This window comes from Miniopterus natalensis, chromosome 11, assembly GCF_054644295.1.
Source record: "Miniopterus natalensis isolate mMinNat1 chromosome 11, mMinNat1.hap1, whole genome shotgun sequence".
Taxonomy (NCBI): domain Eukaryota; kingdom Metazoa; phylum Chordata; class Mammalia; order Chiroptera; family Miniopteridae; genus Miniopterus; species Miniopterus natalensis.
In genome coordinates, this window is record NC_142091.1 from 72649890 (window position 1) to 72667606 (window position 17717).

Sequence of the window (17717 nt, forward strand, 5' to 3'; positions counted from 1 at the left end):
TCTTAAAATGGCCTTGGAGAGCAGGCTTGGACTCCTGGCTCTGTTGAAATGCTGATGCCCCTGAGAGGATTGACAACCCCGAAAACATTCACTTTCCAAGTTCACTGACTTCTGTTTGAACTGACATAGGGGTGCCGGCTTTCAGCCTGTGCTCCCTGCAACCACCATTTGACTCTGGACAAGCTGTTCCTCAGTGTTTCCTGGGGCTCTGAGAATATTCCACAGTGATGCAGTAGAGATTGCAAACTGGCTGCCTGTGACTGGCGTGCAGAGACTTTTTATGGGGGGGGGGGGCGCCCATGTTTTAAAATGAGAAAATGCGTATGAAAGTCTGGATGTTTGACTCTTATTGATAAATTGCAGGGGCTGGCAGCCCTGGGGCAGTCTTTTTGCATGGCCCAATCAGCTGGAGCAGAATCATGTGGCCACAGAGACAGGGCCTCTGCTTCCTAGTTTGCCACAGTCCCCATCACTCCCTATCACTCCCATCAGCTCTGTTCCATTTATTTCCCTGGCCCCTCTAGTATTTGAGTTTGCAATTCTGATGTAAACAGTTTCCTTCCACATTTGCTGCTGCACAAAAGTGCAGTTTGTAAAATGTCAAAGATGTTCCTTACATCTTTTTTTGTTTGTTTGAAAATTTAAATTTAGTTTATATTTGTAAAAAGATATAAACTTATATGATTCAAATGCAAAGGATACAAGAGTATGTAGTGAAAAATCTCTTTCCACATGCCCTGGCCCTTAGCCACCCATCTTTGGTTACCAGAGGCACCAATGTCACCAGTTCTTATGTAGCCTTTCAGGCATATTTTATGTGTAGTCAAACCAATATAATTATATATATATGTGTATATATACACACACACACACACATATATGGTAAAAAAATTCATCCTCATTGAATGTTAATTTTAGAAAAAAATCAGAAAAGAAAAATCATCTGTGGCATTACTCTCCATAGATAATCTGTTAGTAAACATTTTCATGCATTCAGTTCCAGATTTTTCTTTACTGATGGAGATTTTAGTTTTTATTATTTATTTATTTAAAAAATATGTCTTTATTGATTTCAGAGAGAGGAAGGGAGAGGGAGAGGGAGAGAGAAACATCAATGATGAGAGTCATTGATTGGCTGCCTCCTGCACGCCCCCCACTGGGGATTGAGGCCGAAACCCGGGCATGTGCCCTGAGTGGGAATCGAACTTCTATCTCCTGGATCCTAGATCGAAGCTCAACCGCTGAGCCACGCCCGGCCGGGCCTGATGGAGATTTTTAAATTGCATCAAAATGTAAACAGCCTAGCCCTGGCTCAGTGGTTACAGTGTCAGCCCACGCACCAAAAGGTCTCGGGTTCGATTCCTGGTCAAGGGCACGAATGCACCTGGGTTGTCCCTTTGATCCCCGGCCTGGGCAAGGTGCGTGCAGGAGGCAGCCAATCAGTGTGTGTCTCTCCCCCTCTGTTTCTCCATTCCACTCTAAAACAAATCAATGAAAAAAATATCCTCAGGTGAGGATTAACCAACAAACCAAAAAAAGTAACCAGCCTATTCCAGCCTGCCTCAAACTCAGCAATGGACTGTGAATCTGTATGTCAATGATGACATTAAGTTTTTTTGTAGTGGTATAATATCCCATTGTATGGACATGGTAGGATTTATTTCGACCGCTCTTTTTGGCCACTTGGACTGTTTTCAGCTCCTTGCTGTTTTAAACGGTGCAGGAATGGACACCCTTGTCCCTCACCTTTGCTCACCTGTCCAAATATTTCCCTGGGATACGTTTCCTAGAAGTAGAGCTAAAGGGCTACAGGATATGCCCATGCATACACCCTTTAAAGGCTTTGATATATGCGATCAAACTGCCCTTTAGGATGATCCTGTCGTTTAATGTGACTTGCAGCATCAGCGATAAGATCCAAGACCTGCTGTTTCTTTGAAAAGGAAATGATGCGTCTCACCAGCTGAGTGTGCCCTTGCTCACGCACCACCCACCCGCCCGAGTTTTTCATGGCAGAGCTCCTGGGGGTCTCCAGAGGCCCTCTCCCCCAGCCTGCAGTCTGGCTGGGCCCTGATGGGAGAGAGGCGTGTGGCTTATCAGTGGGGTGAGAGGGACACTCCCCCCACCTCTGTGTGGAGGAGGTGGAGTTCCCAGGGAGAGGGGTGGGGTGAGGGTAGGTGGAGTGTGGTCAGGAAAACCTGAGCCCAGGGGAACCTCGGCCGAGGAACAGTGGGTCCAAACCCTGGCACTGCCCCTCCCAGACAGGCAATAGGGACCGAGCCGCTGGGGCCTGGGTCTCCTCTGCCTCTTGAGTGAAATGGGGATAGATCAGTACCCACATGGGAGAGCTGGATGGTGGAGCAGGGATCCTGGCAAGGCCCCCTGCACACTGGAAGCCGGCCACAAATCGCAGCTTCAATTTTTGAAAAAATTAAGAGAAACGGGGGTATCAGGATTGGCCCAAGTATGCTCCTGACAGCGACCCATGTCTGAGCAAGAGAGAGGGGGCACTCTTCTTACCCTCCTGGCAGCCACAGGGCCCTCCTTCCAGCTCCTCCTGAGTGTCCTGTGCCCTCAGTGTAGTGTGAGGACCAGATAGGTGCCCCTGCCCTGCTGCTGTTGCCATGCAGCGTGAATCTGTCTTTCAGCTTCCCTGCCTGGCATGGTGTCAGCAGCTTGGGAACAGACAAACCAGCTGGGAGTGGGTGGTGGTGGGAACACGCCCTCGTGTATGTGAGTACACGAATGTGTGTGCATGGGAGTAAACACGTGTGTGAGCACGGGAATGTGTGTGTGAGAGGTGAATGTCTATGTGTGTGCATGTGAGCAAAGCATTGTGTTGGGTTTGAGTATATGAGTATATGTGAGTGTGCATATATGGTGTGCTTGTGCATGCGTGTGAGTGTGAGTACACTCTCACCGGCACTGAGGGCCGCACAGAGCACAGGGTAGAAGCTTTGCAGCAAACACCTTGTTCTTCCAGTTTAGCGCCCCCCCCCCCCCCCCCCCCCCCCAGGCTCCAGCTGCACCTTCTTGGCTGCAGGGATTTGCGGGACTCAGACCCAGAGCGGGGCGGATGGGCTCCGCCCAAGGCTGACCAGGTAAGCGGGAGACAGGCATTGGAGCTCGGCCCTGGGGGCCTCCGCCCCCGCGCACAGCCCGGCTCCCCCAGTTCTGGGCTGGGACTGCCGTTCCTTTTGGATTTCTGAAGGCAGGCTAAGGGCTTCTCAGCGGGAAAAGCAAGGAGACCAGTTTCCATAAGGTGAGTCTCCCAGCAGCCCCTGTGTTTGGCAGCAGCCCTGCTGGGGCCTGGGAAGGGGCGGGTGGCACCCAGCCCGCTGCGGGTGGTGGGTTGCCATGGGTGGAGTGCACACACCACCCCGGGCCAGAGCCTCTGGGACCCTCTGTTTCCTGCTGCTTCCCTCTTGGACCTCCCAATCCCTTTGACTCCCTGGGGCCCTGGAGACAGTCATGCTCAGAGCCAGACTCTGGGACACTTGAAACCAACAGCTGAGTGACAGCCAGGGGCTCGTGTCTCCTGGGAAGAGGCACGTGTCTCCTGGTGGGTTCCCAGACCGCCTGTGTCCAGCTGAATCCGATTTCTGGGGGTGGGGTCGGGAATCTGCCTACGTAACAAGCTTCCCTGAGGCATGGTTTAGAGCCAGTATCTCACCAAGCCCCTGAAGTTTCCTGATGGGGACACCAAGACCCATAGAGGGGAGGGGACTTACCCGCGGTCCCGGGGCTGCAAAGCCAAGTCTCCCAATGCCCCACTCATGCTTCCCTGCTCATCGGGCCACGCTTCCTGCAATGTGGAATTTTCCACAGGGACATAGATCCAGTTTTATGTTAGGAGCTCTCAGAAGTCAGTATCTTTACCAGCAATTCAGGCCATCGCCACTTTATTGTAAGGAGGGTGTGCTGAGGAGTAAGGGGTGTCTGCCACGCCTCTCCCCCATGTGTGTTATTTTCCTGACCAGTGGGGGGCCAGCAGGTGCCCGGCAGGGCCTGCTCACTGACAGATATCCCTGCAAACCTGTCACAGGCGGGCTGCTGGGAGGACACTGGACACAGGGAGCCGGGAGAAGCTGCTTCTGAGCCCCTGATCCCTTGGCACCAGTGGGTCAGCAGGGAGGCATTTCTACCCCAAAGGAGTGGCAGACGCCATGCGGACTCTGCAGCTCAGTGCCTGTCAAGCTTTCTCACCCAGGCCCCCTGCTCTGCCTCTCCCCTGCCCGCGGCTGGGAGGCTCTCAGCGGTGAGGCCCGGGGAGCTGACCCAGAGGAAGTGTCTTTCATGGGCTGTGGAAAAGGGAGATGCTTTTGGGATATTCCCCTCACCACCAACAAGGATAATGACATTGAACCCATTTACCAAGTCTTATTATGTACCAGGCCCCGCGCTAAACCCCTTCTGTGCCATCTAGGCACAAGTCAATGCCGTTATTATCACTATTGTTGTCAGACAAATACTAGTAATTGCTGATGTGATTGGGCACTTGCCCTGTGCCAGGAGCCAGGCACAGGGCCAAGCGTTGTCCACAGATGATTTCATTTCATGAGCAGGTTCGACATTATTATTATTATGTGTTATTGTTCCATTTTATGGATGAGGGAAGTTAGCTCAGAGACCTTGTCCAAGGTCACACGATGGCATTCAGGGGTGTTGGCCCTGGAACCCAGGTCTCTCCCATTGCTTTTCATAGAGAGTGAAAGAGAGAGGGAGAGATTGATGTGAGAGAAACACATGGAGTGGTTGCCTCCCATACAAGCCCCGATCAGGGCCAAGGATTGAGCCTGCAACTGAGGCCCGTGTCCTTGGCCGCCATCAAACCTGGGACCCTTCAGGCCTCGGGCTGACGCTCTAACCACGGAGCCAAACCGGCCAGGGCCCGACCCTAAGCTCTTAATCACAACGCCATTCTCTCTCTCAGTGTTATCTCTTACCTTGAAGGCATTCCTTTCTTCTGCTCTCAGTTTTAGCTTTCTTCGCACTTAGGGTCTGGTTTCCGCCTCTGCTCGTAGAGCGTGGAGCCCTGTAAATGTCAGCTCTGGGCTTGCTTTATTGGAGGCAGACGTGCCAGCTCCAAAAGGCAGCAGCCTCCGTTGGCATAAATCATGCCAGGCATCACGTGACACTGTGGGGTTCCTCCTCTGAGCTCGGCTGTCATTCTGACCCACAACTTTGTACCACAATGTGAGGACTGTGGGCCAGGAACTCTAGAAACCGGGATTTAGAGTCAAGTGTTTCAAGGAGAAACGCAAACAGCAGAAACAAAAGATCGGTGAGCGAACTCTGAAAACCCAGGAGACAAAGACCCTGAGGTCCCAGTAGACCACCAGCTGAGCATTAGTCGGGCAGCTGCTGCTTTAAATCATTACTTAGCAGTGGGATTTGGTAGTGGACTTGGTAAGGCGAGCACCACAAATCGGTATTGCATCTCAGGTGTAGAGTGGGCTGAGAACACCCAACACTTTGCCTCTTTTTACGATGCCAGAACTACTGTTTCTGGTCTCGTATCATTCTCTTCTTGTGACCCCCCCCACCCCCCCAGGAAACCAGGTGAGAAATTAATCTGAGGCTCTATTTCCTTCCTTTTGTCTAGCTCTCAAGAAAGTGTGTCCGAGGCTGCAATTTGCTTACCCAATATCCACACCCCCGTCTGTTGGGTGTGTCAATGGGCTTTTTATACCACATTTCTTAGCCTTTCAGAAAGAGGCCAATAAGATGTAATCAAAGTTATTGGGTGGAGTTTCTGGGAAAGCTCTTGGATGGAGGCTGACTCAGCTGGGAAGCATGTCCTTTGCCTTGCTCCTTTCTACTCCTTACTGCCCAGAATGTGGCTGTAATGTCTGGAGCTGCAGTAACTATTTTGGGATCATGAGGTGACTTCAAGCATGGGTCCCTCATGTTAAGGACAGCAGAAGGCAGGATAGAGGAACTGGGGTCACTGATGGCCATGGAGCTGCTGTGTTAACTCTGGACTGGCTGCCTCTAGATTTCTTTTAACATGAGACAAACATTTAACCTCCGTCTTGTTCTAGACACTGTTATTTTGGTTCTCTGGTACTTGTAGCCAGGTGCAATTCTTTATTGATACCAGAGGTTTTGAGCACAACGTTTCCCGCCTCTATTCATGAATAAAGAGGAGTTTGAAGTAGCAGGGTGTCTGTGGGGTGGCCACACTGGGAGGCAGAGCCTGCTGCTTGCAGGCCTGGGGCCTTGCGCTGTCCTGGCCCCAGTTGCAGGAATGGACAAACAAGAGGTTTCGCCTCTCAGGACTGAGGGGGGGGGGGAACAAAATAGTTTGGTGCAGGAGTGCCCAGGGCTGGGAAGGGGAAGCAAGAGCAGGGGAGGGGAGGGAGGGCTTGAGGCTGGACGCCTACAGAGCTGTTTCAGTGAGAGGCGCTCAGCCTCTGGGCTCAGGCAGTGTCCCTTCCAGGCGTGGGTGGCAAAGGACAGCATGGCTATGGGGTGGGCACAGAGCCTTGCATTTCTACCCCAACCCCAGCCTGACCCTGACTCTTAGGACTGGCAGCCTGGGGACCCTGGGGGCAGACCTGATGGCCGGTGGGGGTGGGGCTGGGGGTGGGGGTTGGGGCCTGCTTTCCTAGAGGGCAGGCCAGTGTTGGCTGTGTAGGACCAGAATGGCACTGGGTATTAGACCGGTGGGGTCAGAGCAGACCTGGGTTCAGCAGCCTCAGTACTTGAGCTCTGACTAGGAAAGGGTTCAGAGCCAAGACCCAAACTGTAAGAGAACATTTCTTGGTAAATCACAGAGGTAGAAAAAGTAATTCTTATAAGAAATAGGCTTAGGAAACAAGTTATAGAAGTAAAGGAACTTGGGAGTGCAAAAGCTAATGGTAACTCACCTGGGGGGTGGAGGAACGGGGGAGGGGGGGAAGGCAGGACGTGCTCTTGGGAAGGAGAGCCACTGTGTCCTCCTTCCTCAGGGCTTTTTAGGGTGAAGATTTTATTTTATTTTATTTTATTTTATTTTATTTTATTTTATTTTATTTTATTTTATTTTATTTTATTATTTTATTTTATTTTTAATATATCTTTATTGATTTCAGAGAGAGGAAAGGAGAGGGAGAGAGAGAGATAGAAACATCAATGATCGAGCCCACAACCCAGGCATGTGCTCTGACCGGGAATCGAACCCTGATCACCTGGATCCTAGGTCGACGCTCAACCGCTGAGCCACACCCGGCTGGGCAGGGTGAAGATTTTAGGGGAATTCCCAGGGGAAGATCAACAGAATATTCAGCAGTTTTCTAGGTGTGTCCTGTCAGGGTCTAGGTCTCTACTGATTGATTGTTCAGTGCCAGGGCAGGGAATCATTAGTCAATGCAGCTGGTCCTGAGGTTAGACATGGTACCACTTATCTGGTTTTACTGCTTTTCTGGGCCTGAAGCTGAAATACAACTGAAGCCTAGATGTTATCTCAAGAGGAAAGGTCAGGGGTCCAAACCGCATGACCAGTGACATGCTAGGGGAAGAAAGGCCACTCTGGGGGTGAGGTCCCACCCTACAATTGTCCGTTGCTAAGCACCTGGTGCTTTCCACCCTGGTGACCTTCTTCTGTACCTGGCCCATCGTCCTTGCTCTGCTCATGTCCGTCTAACTGCCAACCACGGAAGCAGGGAACACAGACAGGACAAGGCCAGAGAGGAAGACAGGTTTGGGCTTGTCGGCCCACGTGAAACAGCCCAGAATGGGCTGAGGTGGGCTGGGGCTCTGTGGAGTTCAGCTGGGTGCTGGGAAGCGTGGCAGTTTACACGCGGATACGGACAGCACCTCATCTGTAGCTGCAGGCAGCTGAGCGGGTGATACAGGCAGTGGGAATCTGATGAACTTAATTAACATCATAAATTCTGCTCAGCTTCCAATGCCGCAGCTTTCTTATTACCTGGGGAGATTTCCCCTCTGCAAAGCTGGTCTCAGCAACTGCTCCAGAAATACCCTGAAAGTTCACAGCCCTCTTTGCTGTCGTGGAGCTCACACCAAGTTCTCTCAGTCTATTCAATATTTGCTTACTGAGTCAGCAATCAGCCACATGGCTTTAAAGCCATATACAGCTTTTATTTTTTTTTAAAGCAAAAACTTCTATCTCAGTCTAAACAGCTCTGGCTGGCCTACAATTTGCCGAAGGACTTTGTTCCCAGAAACATCCCTTTGCCAGTTGAGCCTCATGATAAAGATGCAAAACATGCAGCCAGACCAGACGTGCACCAGCCAGCATCTCTGCAGTTTGTGAAGCTTGGGCTCTCCTCTGAGTTAGCTGGAAGGATATTTTAACCTCATTTAACAGACAGAGAGTCTAAGGCAGGGTCTGGCTTGTGTTGATGCGGCCAGTAGAGCATCCAGGGCTTGTCCCACCACCCTCCCAACTATTAGCAGCAAAGGAAAAGGGGCTCATCATTAGCCAAAATATTTGTTTAAGTGGAATAAAAGTGTTAGTTAAAATATATGCGTATCAACTCTGAGCCTGGCCCAGTACCAAGTGCCTTCAATATGTGATTTCATTTGGCAAAATAACATCATTCTTTGTGTCAACTCAGTGCTGTTTGGATTTTACTGGTCACCTGTTTTGTTTGTGTTTAATTTGTATACTTGTTTTGGCTTATAGTAAGAACTATAAACATAGCTTTTGTGTTTGTTCATGTTAAAAGTAATTTGTTCAGCAAGCGGTGCTGGGCAACTGGATTTCCACATGCGAAGGGTGGAGCTGGGCCCGTCCCCTACCCCGCATGCAAATATGAACTGAAAATGGGTCAAAGGCCCAACATACGAGCTGAGGCTATAACATCCTTAGACAGAAACTTGGGGGCAGAGCGTATGCCGTGGATTGGGCAATGAGTTTTTGGATGTGACACCAAAAGCACAGACAATGAAAGAAGAAATAGATCAATTGGCTACATGAAAATTAAAAACTTTTATGCATCAAAAAACACTCCACTGAGTGAAGAGCCGCCTCACAGGATGGGAGAAAATATTTGCAAACCATTAGCTGGTAAGGGGTTAATATCGAGCATATACAAAGAATTCCTACAACTCGACAACAACGAAACCAAGAACCGGATTGAAAAATGGGCAAAGGACTTGAGCAGACATTTCCCTGAAGAGGACATATGACTGGCTAATAAGCAGGAGAAGATGCTCCACATCACTAATCATTAGGAAACTGCAAGTCAAGACCACAGTTAGATCCACTTCACACCCCCCAGGATGCCTATTATAAAGAACAAATGCAGAAAATAACACGTACTGGCGAGGACGGGGAGCAACTGGAACTCTGCGCCCGCGCTGCTGCTGAGGGTGAGAGATGATGCAGCCGCTGTGGGAAAAGGGTTAGTGGTTCCTCAAAGACTGAAACATGAATTTCCACACGATCGTAGATGCCACTTCTGGTTATGCACCCAAAAGAATTAAAACCAGGGTCTGGAAGAGACGTTTGGCTCTTGACAACATGCAAAATGCGAACCAACTGGTGAGCGGCTCAACAAAACGCGGCCCCCCCGCGCGCCGTGGGCTGTTCTCGGCGTGAAACAGGAAGGAAACCGACACGCGACGAGAGAAATCAGCTGGTCACGCAGGGACCCAAACTGCGTCATTTACTTACAGGGGATGCCTAGAGTAGCCGGTTTCATGAAGATATTCGGGAGCGTGGAGGCCACCCGAGGACAGGGAGGGGAATGGGGGGCGAGTGCTGAACGGGGACAGGGGTTCGGTTTGGGAAGATGAGAAGGTTCTGGAGCTGGATGGTGGTGATTGTTGTACAACAGTGTGAATGTCCTTAAGGCTGCTGAACTGTGCACTTCAAAATAGTTAAAATGCAAATTTAATGTTATATATTTTACCATAATAAAAAAATTAAATGAACCCCGGGAGGGTGTTTGTTCATCAAAGCTTCCAAAACCCTGGGTGGTTGTGGTCTTAGCCGGGGTCCCCGGATTGAGCATGCGGCCTGACCCAGCCCCTCCTCCAGGCTCTGTCCATGCCCACCCCGGTTTGGGGGTGCTTGCCGCTCCATGCAGCACCTCTCTTTTAAGGGAGACATGAATCCACTGCGCCTCCCTGAAGGGACTGGGGTGCCCTCCTCAGGTCAGGAGGAGCCAGGCCTCAGGCTATTGCTGCGGCTGGGGGAAGGGTCTGGAGCAGGTCCCCAGCCTCCCGCCTCTGTGTCTCTTGGGCTCCCCATGTGCAGGCTATACCTGTTCTCCTGTCCCCCATGGGGCAGCCTGGGGTGGGGGGAACCTCACTGGGGCCTACAGTTGTCCAGGACTTCCGCCTGGCCTTGCCTGATGAGTTCGCCTCAGGGGATGGGAGTTGCCTGGGCTGGCTCTCCCTGCACTAACTCCAGCGCTGGATGTCTGTGCCGGTTCTGTCTGTGCGGCCCAGGTGGGCCAGCCCCTCTCTCAGTGAGCAGTCCTGAGAGAGCCAGGCTGTCTGAGCCCAGGTGAGGGGTGCTGTGGCCTGTCATGCCGCCAGGCTGGGGCTCGGGTCTCTTGGGGACAGGAAAGGGGGCAGCCTGTTCAAGGAAGGTCCTCGCTGAGGTGGGGATGGTTTTCCTGATTGCCCCGGGCTCTCAGGTACTCTCCTCCCCTGTGCCCTGTTCTTCAGATGATCCCCTCTCCACCTGCCACCCTCTTGTCTCTCCCTTCCCACTGCTTTTTTTTTTTTTTTGCTTTACCCACAAACAGCGCCAAGGTCAAAATCATCACCAGGAGCTACTGTTCATAGAGTATCTACTATATGCCCATTTGGATCCTTACTGACAAGCTGTGACTTTTGGCAAATTACTCACCTATCTGAACCTCAGTTCCCTATCCTGTAAAATGGGCACGTTCGTACCAATCCTGCAGTGTTGTGAGTTGGATCCTGCCTGCCACCGTCTGGCACTCAGCCACCCATCCTTTCTTTCCTTGATCCGCCTCATTGCCTCGCGTGTTGATTTAGCTCTAGTTTGCACCTTTGGGTCTGCTGTGGGCTTGGCAACTCTATCACCAAGCTCGTTAGATTGTGGGTTAAGAAGTTTAATTAGGCTCTGAGGAGGTCAGAAAGCTGTCTGAAGGGGTCAAGTTCCCAAGCCTCAGAGTGTGGCCTCGTGGCGTCTCTCTGGTCCCCAGAGACACTCTTCTCCAGCTATGTGGGAGGTGTCTGTGTTCCAGATGGTGAGGCTGCCAGAGAGCAGAGACTTCCAGGTCTCAGGACGCTGTGGAGCGGTGTGTGACCCCAGATCCGGGAGGGGATCTGGGAGGGAGAGGCCGCTGTGGCCTGGGCAGTGCAGACTCTGCTGTGCTGAGCCCTGGGAGCCACATACGAGGAAGAGCAGTGAGCCGGGAAGCATTCCTACAACTGAGGAGACAAGCAGGATAGAAAGGCCAGCAAACAGCACCGACGAGGCATGGATGCGGTGCAACCGTATCGGTCAGCTTTTGCTGGGCTGTGCTGAGTAACAAACACCCACCGAAAGGCAGTGGCTATGACAACAAAGGTTTGCTCTTGCTCACGGTACACGCCGCCTGTGGTGGCTGCAGCCCTGCTCCGTGGCCTCTTCCATCCGGGATACAGGCTGAAGGACCAGCGAGGAGCGTGCTGTGTTTGAGGCAGAGGGCAAGGGCAAGGGTGATGTTAGGACCATGAAAAGGCTCAAAGCCTCTGCTCGGAGTGACTGGTATCACTTCTGGTCATACTTTATTGGCCAAAGCAAGTCATATGACCACGTATGTCATTAGTGGGGGTGGGGGGATGGGGTTGGGGGGTTGCGGGGGGTAGGGGTGACTCTGGCTGGCACAGAGCAGAAGCTCAATAACTTTGCTGAATGAATGAATAAAGCCAGTCTCTGCACCCAGCAGGATTTAAACATTTGTCTATTACTGTATCACAATGAACTACAAACTCAGCGGCTTAAGGCAACAATAAACACCACCTCACATAGCCTGCAGATCAGGAATTTGGGAGTGGCTTAGCTGGATGGCTTAGATTTGAGATCCCCATTTCCTTGTGGCCAGGATGTTGGCAAGGGCTGTCCTAAACCTTCCCTGATGCACATGGGGCCCACAGGATCCATTTGATGCCGATGTCACCACCCCAAAGGGGACAGAACACTGGGGAAGGTGGTCTTGAGGTGGGGGCTGCTGTTCTTCAGGAGCTAAAACCTACCATCTCACTGAGCAGAGCCCTCACTTAACAATAAGAGGGGCAAAGGCAACAGCTTAGAAACTGGGCCTCTGGATCCCCGAAAGGTGACTTTGAGAGGCTGCGTTTGTTCTTGACAATTCTGGGCAGCTGAGGTTACTGTGACAAATGACTCCAGCGCAAGGCTGTGCTGTCAGGAGCAGTGAGGGATAAAAGCCTCCTTCTCACTGGCACCCCTTTAATTTTTTTTTTTATTTTTTATTATGAACTATTTTCAACACATACACACGAGCAGACAGAATAGTACAATAGTCCATGTGGCCCTGACTGGTTTGCTCAGTGGTTAGAGCGCCGGCCCGGGTTCCATTCTGGCCGAGGGCACCCACCCCCTCTGCAGGCTCTGTCCCCGTCGGGGCGCGTGGGTGGCGAGCAGCGGGTGTATCGCTGTATCTCTGTCACATCCATGTCTCTCTTTCTCACTCCTTTCCACTCTCTCTGAACAAGCAATGGAAAAAACAAAATAAAGTCCATATGCCTAACCCCACCTAGGTCTGATAATTAGCAAGATTTTGCCACATTTGTTTCATTTACTCCTCTCCTTCTCTCTTTTTATTTCTTTTTTCTGTTGAAGTATTTAAAATAAAATCCCAATCATAACGTGACTTCACTTCTGTATAAACACACACACACACACACACACACACACACACACACACACACACTTTCTTATATAACTGCAGCTCCATGGTTACACCTAACAAAATAAATAAAAACACCTTGGGGCCATCTAATACCTGGTCCATAAGTACATTTTCTGTTTGCTTCAAAAATGTCTTCTTATACTATGGTTGGTTTGTTGCAGTCTGGATCCAGAAAAGGCCTCTGTGTGTGGTTTCATCTTTAGGTTTCTTGACCTTTCTAATATAGGCTGGTCCCCTCCCTTTTCTTTTTATTTCTTTAATTATTTATTTTTTAATACTCACCCAAAGATATTTTTCATTGTTTTTCAGAGAGTGGAAAGGAGAGAGAGGGAGACTGATGTGAGAGAGATACATCGATTGGTCGCCTCCCTCACACTCTCTGACGGGGGCCAGGGATCAAGACTGCAACTGAGGTACATGCCCCTGGCCAGAATCAAACCCAGGACCCGTCAGTCCCTAGGCCAATGTTCTAACCACTGAGCCAAACCACCTAGGGCCCCTCCCTCTCTTTTTAATTTAATGCCATTGACGTATTATAGAAGCCTAGGACCCTGAGGATCGCTCCAAGCTCTGGGCGCCTGTCTGCTGCCTCATAATATTGCTTACTTACCACTTTCCCTTACACTTCCTGCAAATGGGTGTTAGCCTTAGAGGCACAATTAGAATTAGGTTTAATTTCTCTTTTTATAAGAATACTCCATGGATGGTGCCGGGGCTTCCCCTCACACCATATCAGGAGGCACACTCAGTCAGCTTGTCCCTCTTTTAGTGATGCTAAAAATGATCTGTGGGTTCTGATGGCGACAGCCTGTCCCCTCCACGGTAAAGTCTCCATAGATGTTCCCCCAATGAACCATGATTCTCAGTACTCACACTCTCATGTGGTCCTCATCCCTTGAATCTGGATGGCTCTGTGACTTACTTTCCACCCTAGGAGGTGGTAGGGGTGGCACTGATTTCCAAGCTAGGTCATAAGAAGCGTTGTAGCTTCCCCCTTACTCTTTCTGAACTCTCACTCTGGGAGAAGCCAGCTGCCATGCAAGAAGTCTGACTATCCTGAGACTGCCATGCCATGAGGAAGCCCAAGCTAGCCACGTGGAGAGGTCAGATGATGAGAGAGAGATGCCTCGCCAGTCCCCACTATTCCTGTCATCCTGCCAAGACATGGGACAAGAGAATAATGGATGGAGCTGATAATTAGATGACTCCAGCCTCCATCTGACCCCAATTGACTGAGAGACCCAAGTGAGATCTGCTCGGCTGAGCCGGGTTGACTCTGACTGTGAGACATCATTACGATATTGCTATTGTTAGCTACTACACTTTGGGGTGGCTTGTTACTGACTGGAACACCCACCAACTTCTCCTCTAAATGTATCAATCATTGGTGATCATTGCCTGAATCAATAATTGTATTAGAAGTTACAAAATGCTGCTTTTCTAATTCTCTCATTACTCCCACATTTATCTGCAGGAATTCTTTCCCTTGGCAACTAGGGTTCCTTGGTGACCCTGAAATATGGACCCTACATAAAAGACAGGGAAATCAGGGGGTTCTTTCCTCTTCATTGGTGGCCTCCCTTTTGCAGCGGTGACCTGGCTGTTCTTGGATTCATGGCCCAGATCAAAGCAGGAGAGAGAGAAGAAGCCTGAGGAAGGTGAGCAGGGGACTTGGTTTCCAAGGAAACCGCAAGGTATTCATCCGGCCCTCTGAGGATTATTGTTTCTTTGTCCTGATGAAGCCAGATGCTGTCACCTTGTAAGCCTGCAGACGCTTGAGCAGGCACCCAAATGGGTCCCGAGGGGAGAAAACAATGGGCTTGGAGAGACTATGCGGGTGGCTGCTCCCTCCCCTGGGTGTCCTCTCACACGGTCTCCCCTTCTTCTCAAAGACACACCCTTACCCCAAAGCACCCTAGGCACAGACTCGGAAATTCTCACCAGAACTCCCTGGAGTGGGCACTGCCTGCATCCACCCATTCCCCCAGATGTAGGAATGGAGGCCCTGCAAGGTTGGGTCACTTGTCCAAGGTCATCTAAAGTGACCCCTGCTCTCTACCTGTAGAATTGGCCCCTGACAGCCTGTCTTGCCAAATTCCCCTCTTCTGGGAGACCGCCTGGCGATGGGCATAACCATTGGAGTGGCATTAGCCGCACCTGGCAGCTTGCGAAACACACATTTCTCAGGCCCACCCCCACGGTGTTTGATACGGTAGGTCCAGGGTGGGGCCAAGAACGAGCATTTCTGAGGCGTTCCCAGGTGCTGCTGATGCAGGACCCCACTTGGGGACACTGCTGGAGATTAGGGTCCTTCCACCTGAGCACTGTTGACTGACAATTCCCTGCGAGGGGTTGCCCTTCGCATTGTGGGATGTGGGGGGCCGGCAGCATCCCGGCCTCTACCTGCTAGATGCCAGTAGCACCTCCAGCCACAGTGTGACAACCAAAATGTCTCCAGACATGGTCAAATGTCCCTTGGGGGCAAAATTGCCTCCAGCGAGAACCTCTGTCCTCTCCCTTTTGCTGTGTCACTTACATTCGCACAGAGAGGCACCTGTCCCCTCCAACACACACAGACGCGCTCTCTCCCCCCTCATGGATACCGTCACACTATAAATACACTTTTATAACTTGCTCTTTTTCACCTAACAACACAGGGCCCATTCACTCAGCAATTAGCCCGGCTGGCAGCAAAGAGAAACCGGTTTCTGCACAGATGACGCGGGGAGCAGCACTCGGAGCCCCCTCGCGACTCCGGACCAGGCAGCGGGCAGGCGGCCGAGGGCGGGCTCTCAGGTCCTGTCCCAGCCGGAGCAGGTCCCGACCCCCCCACCTCGGGGGCTGTGCAAGGGCTGGGGTGTCAGCGCTGACAGAACTGCCTTTCTGGCTTCTCAAAGCCCTGGGCATAGCTTGCAGGAAAAGTGAGCCACCTGACAACATGACCGTGACCGATGGCAGAGGTGGCCAGGGATACCAGCCCGCCACCTCCTTTCACCCTCGGCTGGGCTCAAGCACGGCCCGAGACCCAGAGCCTGCAGCCCGCGAGTGAGGGGTCCCAGCTGCCTACTTTTGCTTGCAAGTCGCCAGGCTGTGGTTGCACCAGGCCATGGCTGCCGCTATTGCCACCAGGCAGGTGGCTGCTGGCCATGCAGCCACGGTGAAGGCCCGTGAGGTCGTTCCTGGGACATTTATGGGATATGAGCTTTTGCTGCCCTTGGTTGTCCCTGAGATCCTCTGTCTGACCTCACAGTCATTGTCCCCAAACCAGGAATTAGCCACTGCCCACCACCACGCTGGGTGGGGCCTGCTCTCAGGAACGCTGGCCAAGCAGGAATGTTAGGAAGGGAATCTGGGAAGGCGAGAGGTGCCCTTCATGACCGCCTCTCCCAGCATCTGCTCCTCCCGCCTCCGGCCCCCGCACAGCTGCCAGGGATTTGGGTGGAACCGACTTTGCCTCCCACTCCTGCTATTCCGTCCCCTGGTCCGCAGGGATTTTCCTTGGTCTCAAGAAGTGTGCTTCTCTCCCCGCAGCGGTGTGCTGGAGCCGGTTACAACTGACTCGTGAGAATCTGCTGTGTGAGTCTCTTTCCAACTGTGTGGGCAACTCGAAATTAGCCACAGTGGGAATATTTACACTGTAGGAATTGGCAAATGCTTCAAATTAGGGCCTCCCTGCCCTCAGTGCTGGCTTACAACTAATTGTGATCAAGGAGCCAGAAGTCCCAGCAGCTGCTGGTGGCCACCATATGACCATAGAGGGGCTGATGGTTGGATGAAGCTAATGCCTGGGAAGACGGAACAGAGATAAAAAGAGCGTGGGTTTTGATGACATTGTCTGATCACGCCTCACCTCTGGACTTCTGGGTGACATTTCCCCATTTCCTTGAGAGCATCTTAAATAATACAGCTCGGCTGCTGGGGTGGGAGATTTTACCTGGTCAGCACCTTTAGGGCCCAGGCCTCTTGTTTTTGTCAAAGAATGAAATTCTTCCACCTGGTGAGTGTTGCTACCTGGTCCTTGCAGTCCTCCTGCTTTCTGAGGGGGCTTCTGTCCTGGCTGGGTCAAGTTCTCTGCCCCGGCCTTCCAGGTGGGCCAGCTCATTCCTGACCACATTTCCATGCAATATTCGGAGGCTGAGAGAGTCAGGAGAGGCCAGGAGTTGCTCTGGTGGGAGTGTGGGATCCTGGGTGTGCTGGAGTGGGGGGGGGGGAGGTGGGGGCAGGCCTGGGAGAAAAGGAGAGGAGATTTCACATGGTGTAATTGGGGTTCTGTTGTCATTTTCTGAGAACTATTAGTCGAAGATATTTTAATGCTTCCAGAACAGGATAACCACTCTGCACAGGGACTGCATTGGACAGCGTATTTTGTCCTACCTTTGGTTCTACTGATGTCCCTGTTCCCCAAGGGGCTCAGATATCTGGGGCAGAGGTGAGAGTGGATGAGCCTGAGAAGCATCCTGGCTTGTTCTCCTGGGATTTGCCCTGAAAAGAAATGATGGACCCAGATAGTCAGGGAGCAATCGTTCTACAGCTGTGGAAACCAAAGTGCTTTTATTTCTTTTTCCTGGAAAATCTCCTGACCCTACCCATGTACTTTGGTCTCTTTTGCACCAAAGAATGCAGAGCAGAGCAGAATGTAGTGACCTGAAGAAAAGGGAGGAAGCAGCCCAATTGTAGGAACATTTCTGGAAGGAGTGGAGAACCCCGTTTCTGCCCTGTGTCTCGGGGCACGCACAAGTCAGCCGGAAGCACAGCCAGTCAGCCTTCAGGCTGCTGGTTTGAGTCCTCAGGAGCAGTTTCTGGTCTTTAAAAAAAACACCCTTTGCATCCTGGCTTCCTCCTGCTGCTGATGGGGGGGTCTCTGCTGGGCTC